The 18,175-nt window shown below is 36.2% G+C and overlaps 1 protein-coding gene across 1 annotated transcript in view; it reads right to left on the bottom strand.

The window, feature by feature from the left end:
- Positions 1 to 7,210, bottom strand: part of LOC136028405 (coronin-1C-A-like) — a 126,364-nt gene extending 119,154 nt beyond the window's left edge. Inside the window, exon 1 of the mRNA XM_065706227.1 lies at positions 7,117 to 7,210. The gene's annotated coding sequence lies outside the window, so the exon portion shown is untranslated. The remainder of the gene's footprint in view (positions 1 to 7,116) is intronic.
- Between the last annotated feature and the right edge of the window lie 10,965 nt (positions 7,211 to 18,175).

Raw genomic sequence — 18,175 nt, 5'->3', positions numbered from 1 at the left:
GTTTCACTGACAACATGAGTGATTATGCAATACCAGATAACGGATCATTCTTGAAATTCTCGGAAACATTCCTAGTCAGGGAGCCACTCAATGAAAATGTGTTGGGTAGGTGATCAGTGAGCAGCATAAGGTTTGACAACGGAATATGGGGTAATCGATAGCGCTGATCACGAAAATGGGCGTTATATACTCGGCCGGGGGGTGCTTGACCCCGAAAATTGAAAATTTCCCGTTTTTTTTTACTATTAAATCACGTTTCGGAAAAATTTCCACAATGATCGCCAAATCTTTCGTAACTGATGCCAGAAGTGACGAGTACAGTAGGGACCATCGCAAATGACCTTGAAACTTGCAATTTTAATTTTTTTTATTCGCGCTGGAAAAGATTCCACACCTAGATTCAGCTGGTAGCGGATAGTTTTATTATCTCAGACAGGAAGATTGCCACTATACTCAACAATGACCTTGATTACAACTCTCTTTCATTCCTAATCAGAATTATTAGTAAACTTGACAAGATTATTATTCAACAAGCTTGAATAAACAAAAAAAAAATTACTATACTAACACCTGCTACAGATTTTGTGAACAGCACTTGTTACTACAAAAGTTAAAAAGTAGCTCAGCATATCAAATTATCCATCAAGCATATCAAACTCATCCATAAAACACTTCCCACCACAGCCACAAAGTAAATCGCAAGGTCTATTTCCAGCACATGAACATTTTTTTGTACAGTGCTTGCACGAGCAGTACTGGGGGACCACACCTTCTGGAAATGCCTGAAGGGTAGACACAACTGGCCTAACCTCACTGTCTTGAAACATCCAGCCAAATTGCAGGGGATCCAGAAACTGTGGCTTTGCTTGATTTGCTTGCAAAAAAATGTCCAACTGCAGGTACACATGCTTAGCATGACACTCAAAGGCAGCATCAGATGGTGGCAAATACTTAAGCTCCTGCTTTCGAGGGTACAAATGCACTCTTAATTCATTAAGAGAGGTAAAGTGGTCTGGGTCTTTTCCATATGAGGCAACAACGACCTTTTTGCAAATCACACTGAATTTTTCTAGAACTGCAGGGTCAAGCTTTGACTTCTGTATTTCTTGGACAAGCAAAGCAATTGGTTTCTCCAATCCCCATTTCTCGACAGCCTTGGCCACCACTCGTTTTCCTTTAGAAAACATGAAACCCACGGTATCACACCCTGAAAGCATATGAAGAAGGCAGATGGAGTGAACAAAATCATTCGGTAAATTGCTGCAAAGCCGATGTATAGGCACTAAATAGCTGTGGAACCTGACATAAACTTTCCGCTTTTCACAATTTGGGTGGTTCCCAAGGAATAACTTGTAGTGATATAGCAAGATGACAACTACATCTGTGTCATTTGCATCAACCAAAACAACATCAAAACCCCTCTCCAAACAGTCCAACATGTGTAACACAACTCTTGTATCAGCCTCTTCATGGGTACAGCTCAAACACTCTTCAAAGTTTGTATCAGCATTTCCACTTCTGTTGAGCATCACCACTCTCATCTGGTCTCAAGAGCCTCCTGAGAGGTACACAGTGAACCCTGCTTGCAGCAGGTGAACTGAGTTTTCAAACTCACCGAATAGAAGCTCAATCAGTCTTGCCTTTGTCTTGGAATTTGAGAGCAACGAATTCCAGTCATCTAAGTTTGAGTGTCTACCTAGAGCTACTGGAGACCTGTTTGAACATCCTCGCTGCTCATGACAACCACCGCAGTCCTTCAGGCAGATCACCTTGCCTTCTTCATCGGAATATCCAAAAATCCCATCATATCTATCTGCAAGGACGTGCAGCTCCTTAACGTTGCTGTTGAAAGACACAAGCGTAGAAAATGTCCATTTTCTATAGCTCTCAACGGTTTCTGATGGATTTGGTGGATGGCTTCTGAGGTAGGGCATCAAGTCTACCACCCTTGAGTGAGTCGACTCACTGCTAATCTTGAGGTTAATGGGCCACTTGCTCAAGCTGATTTTTGTTTTTGAATACTCCAGAAGAGCTGACTTTGTTCCTGTCTGAAGCACAACCATTCCAGATATGGCACTTCTCTGGAATATAGAAGGTGCATATGGAAGAAGATCATGGGAAAGCAAATTCTTTAGATGGTGAAGTCCTCTTTCGCCTGTAAAGTAAACACTCACCAATACCCTTTTGACAGTTTGAAGTTCAATATTGGTAAGGCTATTTACAGCACTAGAAATATTGGTTGCTTTTTTCTGTTTCGCCTTCTCATTATTCATGACCTTTACTTTGTTCCTGTCTGAAGCACAACCATTCCAGATATGGCACTTCTCTGGAATATAGAAGGTGCATATGGAAGAAGATCATGGGAAAGCAAATTCTTTAGATGGTGAAGTCCTCTTTCGCCTGTAAAGTAAACACTCACCAATACCCTTTTGACAGTTTGAAGTTCAATATTGGTAAGGCTATTTACAGCACTAGAAATATTGGTTGCTTTTTTCTGTTTCGCCTTCTCATTATTCATGACCTTTACTTTGCTAAAGGCACCTTTTTCACCATCCAAGTAGCAATCAACCACTCTGCTTCCAACAGATCACACACTGAGGAGACTGTCAGCTATCTCACTATCAACTGTCTCAAGCATATAAATATTCAGCATATCTTCATCAGTGGATTGAAAGGGATTGAGCCTGGCTTCCAGAACAGACTTCACTTTATCAACAGCCATGTGTTGCCACAGAACAAAGGAAGGGTGATCTTTCTGGTGAGAGGAGTCAAACTCAGTCTGGGGAACAATGCATAGCATCTCAGTGAATGTAGACGAGACTGAGGCACAGAACGGAAGAGTTAAAGTCCACTTCACCAGTGCCAACTCATTCATGGTAATACCCATCATTCCACCTTCTGTTTTTGAATCTAAATTAATGGTAGATTCTACAGCATGGTCTGGGGATATGCAGTTGAATTTTGCATTCCTCCTCTTCACATTGAAAAGAACCAGAAAAGAGAGACCGTTTACACAAGTCAAGTCTCAAGAGGACAACACTCACTGGTAGTTGAGAACCCAAAAGAGTAGGCTAGAGAACTGTCAAAATAGCAATAAAATCTAAATAAATGTAGCTGCAATTTATTCTATGGGTGCTTAAGTAGAGAATTCTTCAATGAACAATGTTTAATGAAAAACAGTTCCCACTAGCCTACGCAACTTATTCAATTTATTCAACTACGCAACTTTTTATTCAACTTATTTATTAGTTATTACATGGTCATGTGCCTGGCTTCTGCCTGACCTGGGCATTCAGAGCAGGACATATCAACAACCTTTGTACTGTAAATATGTTTCACAAGGAAAGTCTACCTTCAGTGTCTACACCTCTTGCATCAAGCTCCACTCAAGTGCAAATCAAGTTTAAGGTCCTCCATAATTTTGTGTTTAGACTCCTTTGCTTGACTTTTTCTATTCAGCTTATCTTGGAAAATCTATCTGGCCGGGTGAACCCTGACGCATTCACACTGGATAGATGCCGCTGCTTATCCGAGCTAAAAATTGGGTCAATCCGCTTTTCTGTCAATAGTTCAAAAACGAGAAGAGTTAGAGAGTTTCTGGATCAGTCATTTTGTAGGACAATAAATTTCCTACAGAAGCCATTAAAAAAAAAATACACCTCAGTCAGGCAAATTTTCAAGATGGATCAAGATTAATCCAAAAGAGAGATAAATTGTGTTAACTTTTTCGTCAAAATTTTGTGATTACAACTGAACGGCAAAAGATAAAAATGTTTTGAAAAGAGAATATGATTCTTTATTTAATTACCTTCGATCTGAGGTATAGCTGAATAATTTTGGAGTAACCTGTAATTTTTTATCGATTTTAATATAATTTTTGCCAGTTAAGATGGATTTTTAGGGAATTTGAAGAAATGTGGATGTCGCACCCATTTGTCGACTATATAACGCCGATTTTCCTTTTCAGCATGGTCGATTGCATTGGATTGAACACTCAAACCTTCTGCTGCTTGCTGATAACCTCAATCCTTAAATATCAACATTTCTCTCGTGTGGCTCCCTGACTATCCATGAAATTCTTGGAAACTAGAATGATTACACAATACTAGTAAAGCAATCCTTGAAATTCTTGGGAAAATGCCATGAAATTCTCAGTATCCCAAAGTAATTCTAACTCCTAGAGAATCCTAAGCCCCCCCCCAAAAAAATAATGACTCAGTTGTTATCTCAAAAGAGCAGTTCTATGGTTCATCACAGGACATATTGTTCCATCAAAGGAGGCTACATAGATTTCATAAAATCAATGGAAAACTGCTTAAAAGCTGAAAAATGTTGTTAACTCAGTTGGTATGTCAAAAGATAAGATGTGAGGTCTTATAGAATGTATTGTATTGTTTCACTGACAACATGAATGATTATGCAATACCAGATAACCTGTCATTCTTGAAATTCTCTGAAAAATGCCAAGAGATTCTTGGTGTCCCAAAATCTTCTAAGACCAAAAATAAAAATTCCAGGTCCCTCAAAAAACTGTAAATTTCATAAAATCAATGGAAAATTGCTTAGAGGCTGAAAATGTTGTTGACTCAGCTGTTATGTCAAAAGACTAGATGTGGGGGCTGTCACAGGATGTATTGTATTGTTTAATTGACAATGTAAATCATTATGCGATACCTGATAACACATCATTCTTGAAAGTATAGGAAACCTTCCATGAAATCCTCAAAAACCAGAATGATTATGCAATACTAGATGACACTTCATTTTTGAAATATACCAAGAAATTCTTGGTATCCCAAAATAATCCCCCAAAAATTATATGTCCCAAGAATATAAATAATTCAGCTTCATTCAATAATTCAACATGTCATGAGATGTCAAAAAGATGCTAGCAAATCTAATAGTACATTGGAGTATGGGCTACCACAGTATCATTGTCTCAAATGAACAGATGTGATAGCTGTCACAGGATGTATTGTTTTGTTTCACTGGCAATAATTATGTAATACCAAATAATGCATCATTCTTGAAATTCTCAGTGTCCCAAAATAATTCCAAGTCCCCAAAAAATCTAAGTTCCAAAAAAAATTCAAAGTCCTAAAAAACGCATAAATTTCATAAAATCAATGCAAAACTGTTTAGAAGGTATAAATGTTGTTGACTCAGCTGTTATCTCACAAGACCAGATGTGAGGGCTGTCATATGATATATTGTGTTGTTTCACTGACAACATTAATGATTATGCAATACCAGATAATGCATCATTCTTAAAATTCTCTGAAACATGTCAAGAAATTCTCAGAAATCAGGAAATATATTCTTAGAATAATGTCAAAAAGGTGTTAGCAACTCCAATAATACATCAGAGTATGGGCTGCAACAGTATCTGTGTCTCAAAAGACTAGATGTGAGGGTGGTCTAAGGATGTATTATATTGTTTCACTGACAACGTGAATGATTACGCTATACTGGATAATGCATCATTCAGTAAGGAAATTCTCAGCCAAAGATTTGAATTCCAAAAATTATATGTTCCAAAATAATTCTACATCCCAAGAAAATTCTATGTGCCAAAAAATTCTGTCCAGAAAAAACTGCATTGAAAGAATTTTTTTGGGATTTTTTACACAAGGAGAGTGGTTGGAAGAGAAATGCAAATATCTATTATTATATGTAGATTTTCTATAATTCAAATATTTAAGGCTGAGAGATTTATTGAAGATTAAGAAGTCTAGAAAAGGTAGTTTATGATTATCTTCTACTTCTAAGGTGAACTGAAGGTTTGTTTCCAAAGTGTTAAGATGAGTCAAGAAAGTGTTAAATTCTATCTCTACAAGAGCCCACACAGAGATAACATAATTGACAAACCAACAATATTTCTGAGGAAAAGTATTCAAAGTGAAGGTATTAATAAATTCTGCATAAAATTGGCCAAAAAGGATGAAAGATGAAAGGCTCATGGGAAGCCATGATACAGATAAAAATTGATTGTAGTAGGCTACAGAATATATAAGGAAGATTTCTTGCAAAAGCAAACAAGACACATAATTGTTTCAATATCTAATGTTTTATCCATCTAGTCAATATTATCTTCTAGTTTCTTTTGAAGAGCAAATTCACACTTTCTAATGTCACAAGAATTATAAATAGAAATGGCATCAAAACCAGCCAAAATTGTGTCTTTTTTTATATCAAGGTCTTTTATTTTTTCAACAGGGTGAACTGAGTTTTTATGGCACTTGGTATTTACCAAGTGACATATAGAGATCATAAATTCTGTTGGTCTGTCTGTCTCTCCTAAATCCTGACTGGATCTAGTGACATTGGGGGGAGTTGGAGGGGTAAACCTAAAATCTTGGAAAACGCTTAGAGTGGATGAATCTTTCAGGGATAGTCTACAGACTAAGATATGTCCATGGAATATATTTTGAAGCAGATCTACCTACCACCACTTTTTCTTCTTCTAAAGGGCCTTGGCCTTTAAAGACCAAGAAATCTTTGTGGTATAGCCTAAAGCTGAAACCTTGCAAAATAGATCTTCTGCTTAAAAATGCACAACAAAACTGTTTTAGCTTCACAACTTTGCTCAATTCCAATTTATAAAGTTAAGTTTCCAAAAGTTTGTTTCTTAAATTTTGAACAAAACTTATTCATATGGCTTAAATTCTGCTCAAACAACAAAAATTGCATTTTCAGAACTAAAACCAGTGAAAAAAAATGATAACTGAAAATTACAATAAATGTTGTACTGTCAAAATTCCAGTATGTATAAACCTGTGAAGTAGGCATATTTCTAAGACTTAGAAACAAGAAGAGGGTTGACATGGATGCTTGGTAATACTTTCCTGGAGTATGTTAATGGCCCTTGATTCATTACTGTAATGTTCATTTTCCTAGCCTAACCCTTTCCAAGGTAGCAGAAAGTGGCTAAACTGGAATTTTACTAATGCTTTCAAACAGAAGTAAACAAGGCTAGACCCACCCTAAGGCTAATTTTTAAATTTGGAAGTAAGCACTGTTAACCTATTCTACCAATAGGTCTATTTATACTATATCAGAAAATAAAAGGTGACTAACAAATCTCTTTTTGATCTATTCTGGACTATGAACTCTTACCAAATTTACAGATTTAGCAAATCCTTCTACTAAATTTCATAAACAAGGTTTGTCTCAATTTCAAATTTTTGGTCTTCTTCTTTTTTTCAGGAATGTATTACGGTCTTTAAAATGCCATCTATAATAAGGAAAACATTACCTGCTTAGAAACGCTTTAACATGAACACAGCTTGAAGCACTATGTTTTCGGATGTACCATTTTTGTTCATTTATATGAAAATTCATAGCGGTGATCATGATTAAAATAATTCTGCTTAAGATCCTCAGAATAGCAAGGCAGAATTTTAAGTTCCTGGAGTTAGCTATTAAAACTATGAGCGTGCCGATTAATGTGCACTACTACGCTCTTTCCAACAAAAAGTGTTTTGAGCCTCAAGTCTTTGTTAAATCCCCATTTGCAACATCTGTAAAAATATACTTCTGTTTTAAAGATAGAAAGAAGCCATCGAGCTAGAATTTTACCCTACTCTGTACTCTAAGCTTCCCGAAAAACATGTAATATTTACTTTGTCCTTGACATATACACCAGCTTATATAAAAAGTTAATAGTAGGCTACTTAGATTTCTACGATAACCAACTAGGTTAATTTAGAGTTCTGGTCCCTTCAAGGAAAACACAAAAATATTATTTAGTTTGATTCATGTTTGAAGCTCTTTTTAATATTTTGTTTACTTTCTTTACTCAACATCCCTTTGACATTTGTCTTAAGTATAGCCCTTGGTTCATGGACATCAATTAGAGGAGGAGGCATATTCTATCATTTTAGGTTTTTACCCCTCAGGATTGTTGGAAGTTTCTTTTTTGGGTTGTTTTCATTCAAAAATATCTTTTTTTACTTTGATTGAAAAGATTCTGAAGAATTTAATTTATTTTCATCCAAAATGATAAGCGTTCAGTGCTTGTCAGAACAAAAAGACAATATAATAAGTATAATGGGCTCATGAACAAAACATAACAAACACAAACAATAACTAAACACATTGAAAAAGTTGCTAGAGCTAAAATATAGAACTCTAAAACAGATAAAAAATACTAACAATACTTGAATAAACAATCTCGAGGAAAATATATCCATATTCCATGCTAAGTAAAACTGTTTATTTGTAATACCGTCTTTAAGCAACACTAAAATTTTACCACATAATAAAGCTAAATGAGGACCTTATATCAAAGCTAAATGAGGACTCTATTAATAAAAACTCTTATGAATCGTTCAGTTTTTGGCAAGTTGTGTGCATGTGCTTGCGTGTCACATGATACTTTAAAAATTGAAATGCTGAAGCTAGGTTTAAATTATCAATACCATGAATAGCTGGGTAAATATTAATACTGCCGGCTCAGATTTGTCTGAAATTCAAGCTTGGCAACTCTATTGCCTCTATCTGTCACTAATATGATAATTACTTAAGGTATGGGATGGACTTAGTTGTACGTCAATGTTCTTTTCAACCAGGAATTGATCTAACTCATACAACTACTACCACACAAAAAATTGTATTCCATTGAAGGCCAACCCAAAGTCTATCACAACATTTTGAAATTTTTAGCATTAAATTTCTTGAATTTTCTTTTCGCTGGGTGAAGTCGATAATTGGTATTTCTAAAAGTGGTTGCTGGTAATGAATGTCTATCAAACTTCAACAGCCTATCAAAATTCACTCCCAAGTATCGAACAATATTTAACAAAAGAACTTCAAAAGTTTGAATAACATAACTGTATCCAGGGTAACCTTGAAATTAAAAACATTACAACTAGAACATTATAACTATATTATCAATATTCAAATACTTAGGGCTCTCATATATCCATTGCGAAAGCAAACCAGCCTCTTTTTGTAGAAATTATCAAACAACTGAAATTACCGAATTACCGAAACAGTTTTTTGCAAAGTTTAACAATGCCTTCAAATAGCTTAATAGTCAAGTTTTTAAATACAAAGAGCAAATCATTTTCAAGCCCTCAAAAAAGGTATAGAACCAAGACAACTACTCTGCCAACCACCACTAGCTATCTCAGCCTTTTAGGAGGTAGCCAAACCTACGATAATTGACTGAGGTCTATTTGTCAAACAATTTTTAATCCATGGTCTAAGCACATAGGCTCTGTACTTATTAATAAGTAACTTTAGAGATATTTTATTGAAGGCCTTACAATAGAAAAAGCAAATAAAATTTAATAAAACAGTACTACTAGCTGTTTTTTGGGAATAAGCCACTACTTCAAAAGTTGCGGATTACAAAATCTTTTTCCGCCAAAGCCGCGTTGGGATGGCAGCCAAACACAATTAACCACAGGAAACACATAATTTTATGGGAGCCCATTCACCAAATCAGAGACGATATGCAATGAATATGGCGCCAATTGGAGACTGAACAATTTTATGTACTGATTCACAAGAACGGGACGAGATTTTATTCTAATTGAAAAAAAAAATCCTCAGCGACCATTCACATAGGGCTTAGTAACAATCGTAGTCGTGACTACGACTAGGATTTGGCAAAAACTTTCCTTCCACAGGGGTCGCATAATACTAATTCAATTCAAATAAACTCACCGGCAAATATGCCTAGGTTTCAAGCAATTATTTCGAAGATTAGTGGCAAGAAATTTGACAGGAATGGTGGGTAAACAAATTGTACAGATATTGAACGGCATAAGAGCTTGATTTTCTTGAAGAAGTTATAGTGCATGTGGAAGACAAAAGATTTCTGCGTGGTAAGACAGAGAAAATTACAAGAATACTTCGAAGGAGCAAAATGCATGGGAGGTGATTGGGTGGTTTCTTGCTCAAAATTAACACCAAGGCTTCATTTAGCTGCATTTTAAAATATCACCGGGACGATTGCTCAGTAAAGCCAAGAGAGGTAGTTTCAGTAAAAAGTAAAGCTAGCACAATCCTTTTCAGAATTGTATGAAAATGATGTCATTTCACTTGTTGATAGATCCCTATCAAATTTCTTGCCACTAATCTTTGATGTGATTGGTTAAAACCTAGTCTTAGTTGCTGGTGAGTTTGATCCCAATTGAACTATTGTTATGTCTGGGACTGAGACTCAGAGACCCGTTTAAACAGAAAGTTTTTGCCAAGTCGTAATCGTGACTACAACTCTAACTAAGCTTCGTGTGAATGGCCACTCAATATTTTTGTTTTTTCAACTGTAAAATCAAAAGAACATAATAATAATAGTAATAATCAAATATTAAAAATAAATTAACTTCATAATTTAATACTGTAAGAATTTATAATTTAATTAAAAGATTTAATGAATAAAATATACAAATTTTATTAGCAAAATAACTTAATTATAATAATAATAACAATAATATAAAAACTAAATAGTATGTTGAGATTAATCACGTAACTATTAATAACATACAATTGACTGTTGGTTGCCATGATGTTTAGTTTTCACAATCTTGCGGAAATAGCATTAATTTTAAACTGCTATCATTTCCCCACTGAGCTGCTGAAATTGGTGCCCAAAAAAGCTAAGTTTGTCAAGACCTTCCGAATCAAAGTAGTCCTGTGTTTGTGTAACTATTACCTTTATAACAATGCAGAAGTAAATTGAAGAATTAAGAATCAGTATGTAAATACCCAAAACTGATGTTTATCCTTTTTCATGAAATGGTTTCACAGCTAATTTTTTCCAACTAGCCTAATCTGGCATTTAACTTTCTTTGCGCACTGATTGAAAAGTAGATGGATTGTTTTACTAAAATTGGGGCTTTGCAAGAGATCATACTATCGAATAAACCATGAATATCAGGGATCGGGGGATATATATTTTTTGAAAAATCGATCGTTCGGCGTATTTTCATGAGAAAAATGGGGTAAAATTATAGCAAACAGTATTACTGGCTTTCGTATAAAGTGAATATACCACTCGATGCCTTTTTTATGCTCTTTACAAATATAATAGTCGCTTCTACCGGAGATTCAGATTTAAGCACTTTTTGACCTCATAAAAAAGACTTAAATATGGGGTATGAAAAAGGCTTAAAACATTGGTCTCAAACTTTATAACATTAGACTCAAACTTACCGTTTCATGATAAATCCATTTTTTTAATCCTATATTATCCACAAGCACTGATTTTCCACAATTAAATTGGATAAATAAATTTTATCAATGTTATGGCGTTTACTTCTTCCCTGTCGCCGAAATTTCAATTAAAGCTTGCGTTTTCGGTCGTTTTTTACAAAATAATAGAATATTTGAAATCGTAAATCTGTAATAGTTTAGAAACAAATTTGGGCTATATATCTGCACATCAGAGGGGTGGGGGTAAAGCATAGCATATATTAATACGTAAACTAACATTGCTGTATTTAATATAGTGAAATTTATAGCAAACAGCATAACTGGCGTTCATAGTAGCTGGCTTTCATATTTTCGACTAAAAACGCATGCTTTTATTTAAAATTCAATGTCAAGGAAGAAGAAAAAGTCATAACATGGAAAAATTAATTTATTATGGAATAATTTTGCAAATAATCTTTCCAGAGAAACATCTGAGCCAAGAATACATAGACTTATAAGCAAAATCTGTGGGAAAAAAACATCCTCCAACCCTCTTATGTATGAACTAATACATGAGAATTCCCATTATGATAACAACACTGATAAGGCAAAATTATTTGCCTCCCTTTTCTCAAAAAAGCTAACATCAAAAAACCAAAATATCACCACACAAATCATGACAAATCCTATTTACCAGCCCCGACCAGGTTCAGAATGTATAAACCATCCCTTCTCGATACATGAATTGAATAATGCAATTCAGCATATCAAGGCCAATGCTACAAGTAGCTATGATAATATACACCCTATATGGATAAAGAATCTTTCCCCTTTGTACAAACAGGAGCTCCTAAATTGCTATAACCATGCATAGGCTACATCCACATTCCCTAATATCTGGAAATGTTCATCTCTCATACCAATTTTAAAGAAAAATAAACCTAAACATGACCCTCAGTCATATAGACCCATAATGATTACCCCAGTGCTGGGAAAATTAATGGAGAAAATGATTTACCATCGGCTGCTTTGGTTTGTTGAGAAGAATAATCTGATACCTCATACTCAAACTGGCTTCAGGAAACACCACTCATCAACAGATGCTTTCATAGTGTTAACAAATGCAATAAATGAATCCCTATCAAAAAATAATGTCTTAACTGCTGCATTCCTAGATTTTGAAGGAGCTTATGATAATGTTGACCACCAGATTCTATTAGTTAAACTTACAAACCTTGGACTACCCCCCAAACTTGTATCCTTTATAAAATCCTTTAAAGAAAACCGAAGTTTCATTGTTTGTGTAGGTTCAGCCTCTTCACCCAAAACTTCAATAACCAAAGGCCTTCCACAGTGTGCAGTCCTGAGCTGCCTCCTATTTTCACTTTTTCTGTGGGACATGAACCTCCCACATACCAATCTACAGTACGCTGACGATCTGGTATTATGGGCAACTGGCAATACCTTCGAGATTACGCATTCAAAGTTGCAAAATGCACTTTTCCAATTTGAAAAGTTCTCCCAAAAGTCCATTTTACCTACTGCACCCACAAAGTCAAAAATTATCCAATTCCACCATAAGCGAAATCATTATGATGCTAGGCTAACATTAAATGGAATACTTATCCCAGAGGACAATCAAACTAATTACCTAGGGCTCATACTTGACCAAAAACTAAATTTCCACCTCCACATCACAAATACAATAAAAAAGTGCTATAGAAAAACAAGAATAATTAAAAGGCTACTAGCCACACCTTGGGGCTGTAATGAGAAAACACTAATCCAATTTTATAAATCATATATAAGACCCCATATTGATTATGGCCTCATAGTGTATGGTGCTTGTGCTAAGACCCACATGCAAAAAATCGAAAAGACACAAAATGATATAATTCGTCTTATATTTGGTCTTAGGGAACCGACAAAAACTAAGTTTTTGCTTACTGAGAGTGGACTATCACCAATAAATGAAAGAAGAAGATCTCTACTAATTAAGTACCTTACAAAAATTGAAGCCAATGATTCTCATACCCTGCATAACTGGTTAAGAAATCCATCTATGTTTAGAGGCGTTGCAAATGAATATGCAAAAATCCAGAAGAAGTTCCCAGTGCCAGTAAAATCTATTGCACCCACATTCCCCCAAACCCCCCCTTGGAGTTGGTCAACCCCCATAATAAAGACTGACTTCTCAAAGTGGACCAAAGAACTTACCCCCATTTCTTTTATTCAGAAAAAATTTGCCGAATTAAATAATGTTGCTTATAAAAACTATCTCCAAATTTTTGTAGATGGGTCCAAAATGAATGAGAAAGTGGCAAGCGGAGCTTTCTTCCCAACCCATAATATCGCTTTAGGAGAGAGATTACAAGATAATTCATCTGTAATGTCTGCCGAGCTAAACGCCATAATCATGGCACTAGATTTCCTCATGGTTAATGAATATATAAAAGTTAATATTAAAAATATTATAATATAGTCTGATTCTTTGTCAAGCCTAGAGCTTCTTTCGTCAGCTTCTCAAAATAAGATGGATATTGACACATTTCTTTGTCTTAGAATTATTGATATTTTTGCTTCAAAAGGCATTTTAACTCATATACAGTATATTCCAAGCCACTCAGGTATAATAGGTAACCATAAGGCAGATGAAATAGCCAAAAATGCTTTAAATATTGACCAGCCAAGTGGGAGACCAATCCCCATTAGAGATATTTACCGCTGGAGATTTACAGAGGTACTGATAATTAATAAGAATCCTACCCCATCACCTTTCCCAAGTAAGCACCTTTCCAAGATTTATCATAGGATTCGGTCAGGTTCAAATGGGCTAAATTTTCAGGCATTTTCATATCAGATTCCTAATTCAAGTGGCGAAGTTCCCTCGTCCCCCCTTTGCAGGTCATGTAATCTTAAGAATGAAACAATAGATCAATGCCTATTTGAATGTAATATGCTGACGTCTGCACAGTATACCCTGCGACGTAAAATGGTAGAATACTTCAAACACCACAAAATTCCACTAACAGCCAAGAGTCTTGCTGACCATACTCTCCCGCAGAGCACAGAGATCAATATATACTCTCTTATAATTCAACTGCTGGTATCAAAAGATATACTTCAAGAAATCTGAGCAGATACAAATCATACAAGACAAACCAGCTCCATAGCTCTGTCGATCTCACAGAGTGAGCCAAAAGGAAAAGGGCTAAATAGTATCAACTGAAAAGCCCGTCTGCTGAATAATAAGAAGAAGAAGATTATCCAAATTTATATTGGAAAATCAGTGCTTGTGGATTAAATAACATTAAAAAAATTGATTTATAATGAAACAGTAAGTTTTAGATCAATGTTATAAGGTATTTTAGCCGTTTTTATACCCCGTATTTAGGTCATTTTTCGTTTTATGGTACTTATGGCGCATTTTTCTTTAATGTTAGCGCAATTTAAAACCTGCAAACACTGCAAGTATAATGTATTCCAGTAAATATATGCAATTCATTAAACTTAATAGGGAAAAAGTGAGCACAGCACTCTATTCCATTTAATCTGTCAATATAGCCTATTATGCAATAATATTCAGTTTGCAAGTTTACCCTCCCTTTCTATGGATGGTCCCATAGCCTATAGGATTATTGAGGGAATTACAGATGGAATTTCTCAGGAGTGAAATCAGGGGGTAGGGATTGGATTTTGAAAAATAGGTGATCTACAATCCACAACACACCCCATAAAGGGCAGTCTCTATTGTTCCAAACTCTAAGCCAGACTTTAGCTTCATTGTTCACAGCCTTCAAATTGGGATCTGCTGATCAGATTAATATTTGAGTACCAATATTTCCTTTCTGGGAGAAAGCAAAGGGTGAAAATATTTGGAAGAAATGGACAGGTAGGCTATTCTTTTCAGAAGAGGTGGAAGTATTAAGTGGAGTGCCCCAGGGGGACCAACTTTATTCAACATTTATATTAATGATGCACCAACCACAGTCAAAAATAAAATAAGTCTTTATGCTGATGACTCCAAACTCATTGGAACTGTCAATACACCCGATAAGAGAGCCTCTATGCAGAATGACCTGTGGGTACTTTCCCATTGGGCAACTTTGTGGATGCTTGAATTATATGTTAGGGATAGATGGATCAAGACAGACTATTATGTTGTCTGAAGTGGAGAGAGACATGGGGGTCCTAGTTGATAAAGAATTAAAATTCACTATACACACACAGACAGCTGTAGCCAAAGCACTCCAAACCCTGGGCATTATAAAAAGAACAATCACTAGCAGGTCACCTATGTTGATGACTAAGTTATATAAGGCATTGGTCAGGCCTAATTTGGAGTTTGGCATGTGTGTTGCTAGCCCCCTCAACAAAGGTGACCAGCAGAAGTTAGAAACAGTTCGGAGATGGGCTACAAAAGCAATTGAAGGATGCAAATATTTAAATTACTCATCCCGTCTGAAGAGGCTGAAACTCCCCACTCTTGTCTACAGACATAAAAGGGGTGATATTATCATGACGCATAAGCTCCTGAATTACAACTCTCCATTAAATAAGCTATTTCAACTTGACCAGTCTGCCAGAACTAGGGGGCATAGTTGGAAACTGTATCTTAAGAGAGCTGCCCCTAGACTACACAATAACTTCTTCTCTTACAGAATAGTGAGTTTGTGGAATTCTCTCACCAAAAAAGCACTGCTGCCTTTAAAAGAGCTGTTGATAGAGAATGGTCATCAAAGCTGTGGCAAACTGAGTGGGATGCCATTGAGACATCCAACCATCATCATCACTAACCAGCAATTCTACAGGATTTAATCCTTATTTTGCTTGACAATGCGATTTAAGGTAATTGTCTGAAAGAAGCCAAACATACAGCTGGTCCATTAGAACATATCCATATTACCTTAAATCACATTGTCCAGCAAAATAAGGATTAAATCCTGTAGAATTGCTGGTTAGTGATGACAATGGTTGGACGTATCAATGGCATCCCACTCAGTTCACCATGGCTTTGATGACCATTCTCCATCAACAGCTCTTTTAAAGGCAGCAGTCCTGGGGGTAGTGACTGCTTTTTTGGTGAGAGAATTCCACAAACTCACTATTCTGTAAGTGAAGAAGTTATTGCATAGTCTAGTGGCAGCTCTCTTCTGATACAGTTTCCAACTATGCCCCCTAGTTCTGGCAGACTGGTCAAGTTGAAATAGCTTATTTAATGGAGAGTTGTAATTCAGGAGCTTATGCATCATGATAATATCACCCCTTTTATGTCTGTAGACAAGAGTGGAAAGTTTCAGCCTCACTGGCTGAAACTGGTCAAGTTGAAATAGCTTATTTAATGGAGAGTTGTAATTCAGGAGCTTATGCATCATGATAATATCACCCCTTTTATGTCTGTAGACAAGAGTGGGGATTTTCAGCCTCTTCAGATGGGATGAGTAGTTTAAGTATTTGCATCCCTCAATGCTCAATAAAGACAATACACCATTTTTTCCATTACATAAGTCAAATAATACTCTTACAATCAAATAATACATGCATGAAGAGCACACAACATGGTCAATGTCAGTTGTACTTCTAAAGGAATGGGTACATGTTAAAGAGATTTAGGGGAAAAAGGAATGGGCACATGTTAAAGTTAGAGATTTAGGGGGAAAAGGAATGGGTACATGTTAGAGATAGAGATTTAGGGGGAAAAGGAATGGGTACATGTTAAAGATAGAGATTTAGGGGGAAAAGGAATGGGTACATGTTAAAGATAGAGATTTAGGGGGGAAAGGAATGGGTACATGTGAAAGATAGAGATTTGGATGACTTATTTTTAACTGACGAAGGAGTGATCGGATCTTCATGAAACTTCATATTTAGAAGGACCTCGTAACTCAGATATCTTATTTTGAATCTGGACCGGATCCAGCGTCATTGGGGGGAAGGGGGCAGTTAGGGGGGCAGGAAATCTTAGAAAATACTTAAAGTGGAGGGATCAGGATCAAACAGAATAAAAACAAGTCTAAGATACGTGACTGACATAACCGGACTGGATCCGCTCTCTTTGGTGGAGTTGGCGGGGCGGCTAATTCGGAAAAATGAGGTATTTGTAGCTTACGAACGGGTGACTAGATCTTAATGAAATTTGATATTGAGAAGGATCTTTTGCTTTAAAGCTTTTATTTTAAATTCCGACCAGATCCTGTGACATTGGGAGGAGTTGGAGGGGAAAACCGGAATTTTTAGAAAACGTGAAAATTGGGGTATTTTTATCTTACGAATAGGTGATCGGATCTTAATGAAACTTGATATATAGAAGGATCTTATGTCTCAGATGCTCCATTTTCGACTCGAATTGGATCCGGGGACATTGGGGGCTGGAGGAGGGAAACAGAAATCTTGGAAAATGCTTATAGTGGAGAGATCGGGATGAAACTTGATGGGAAGAATAAGCACAAATTCTAGATACGTGATTGACATAATTGGAATGAATCCGTTCTCTTTGGAGGAGCTGGGGGGTGTTAATTTGGAAGAATTAGAAAAATTGAGGTATTTTTAACTTCAGAACGGGTGACCGGATCTTAATGAAATTTGATATTTAGAAGGAATTCATGTCTCAGAGCTCTTATTTCAAATCCCGACCAGATCTGTTGACATTGGGGGGAGCTGGAGGGGGAAATAGGAAATCTTGGAAAACGCTTAGAGTGGAGGAATCGGGATGAAACTTGGTGGATAGAATAAGCAAATGTCGTATGTACTTGATTGCCGTAACCGTACTGGATTCGCTCTCTTTGGGGGAGTTGGGGGGAGGGGCTCAGTACTTTGGTTAGTTTGATGCTTCTAGACGTGCTAAGGCGATGAAAATTGGTAGGCGTGTCAGGGAGCTGCACAAATTGACTTGATAAAATGGTTTTCCCAGATTTGACCATCTGAGGGGCTAAAGGGAGAGGAAAAATTAGAAAAAATGAGGTATTTATAACCTACGAGTGGGTGGTCGGATCTTAATGAATTTCGATATTTAGAAGGACATCGTGACCCAGAG

This window comes from Artemia franciscana, chromosome 6 (assembly GCF_032884065.1).
Source record: "Artemia franciscana chromosome 6, ASM3288406v1, whole genome shotgun sequence".
Classification (NCBI taxonomy): Eukaryota; Metazoa; Arthropoda; class Branchiopoda; order Anostraca; family Artemiidae; genus Artemia; species Artemia franciscana.
This window is presented reverse-complemented; position numbering and strand designations above follow the sequence as displayed.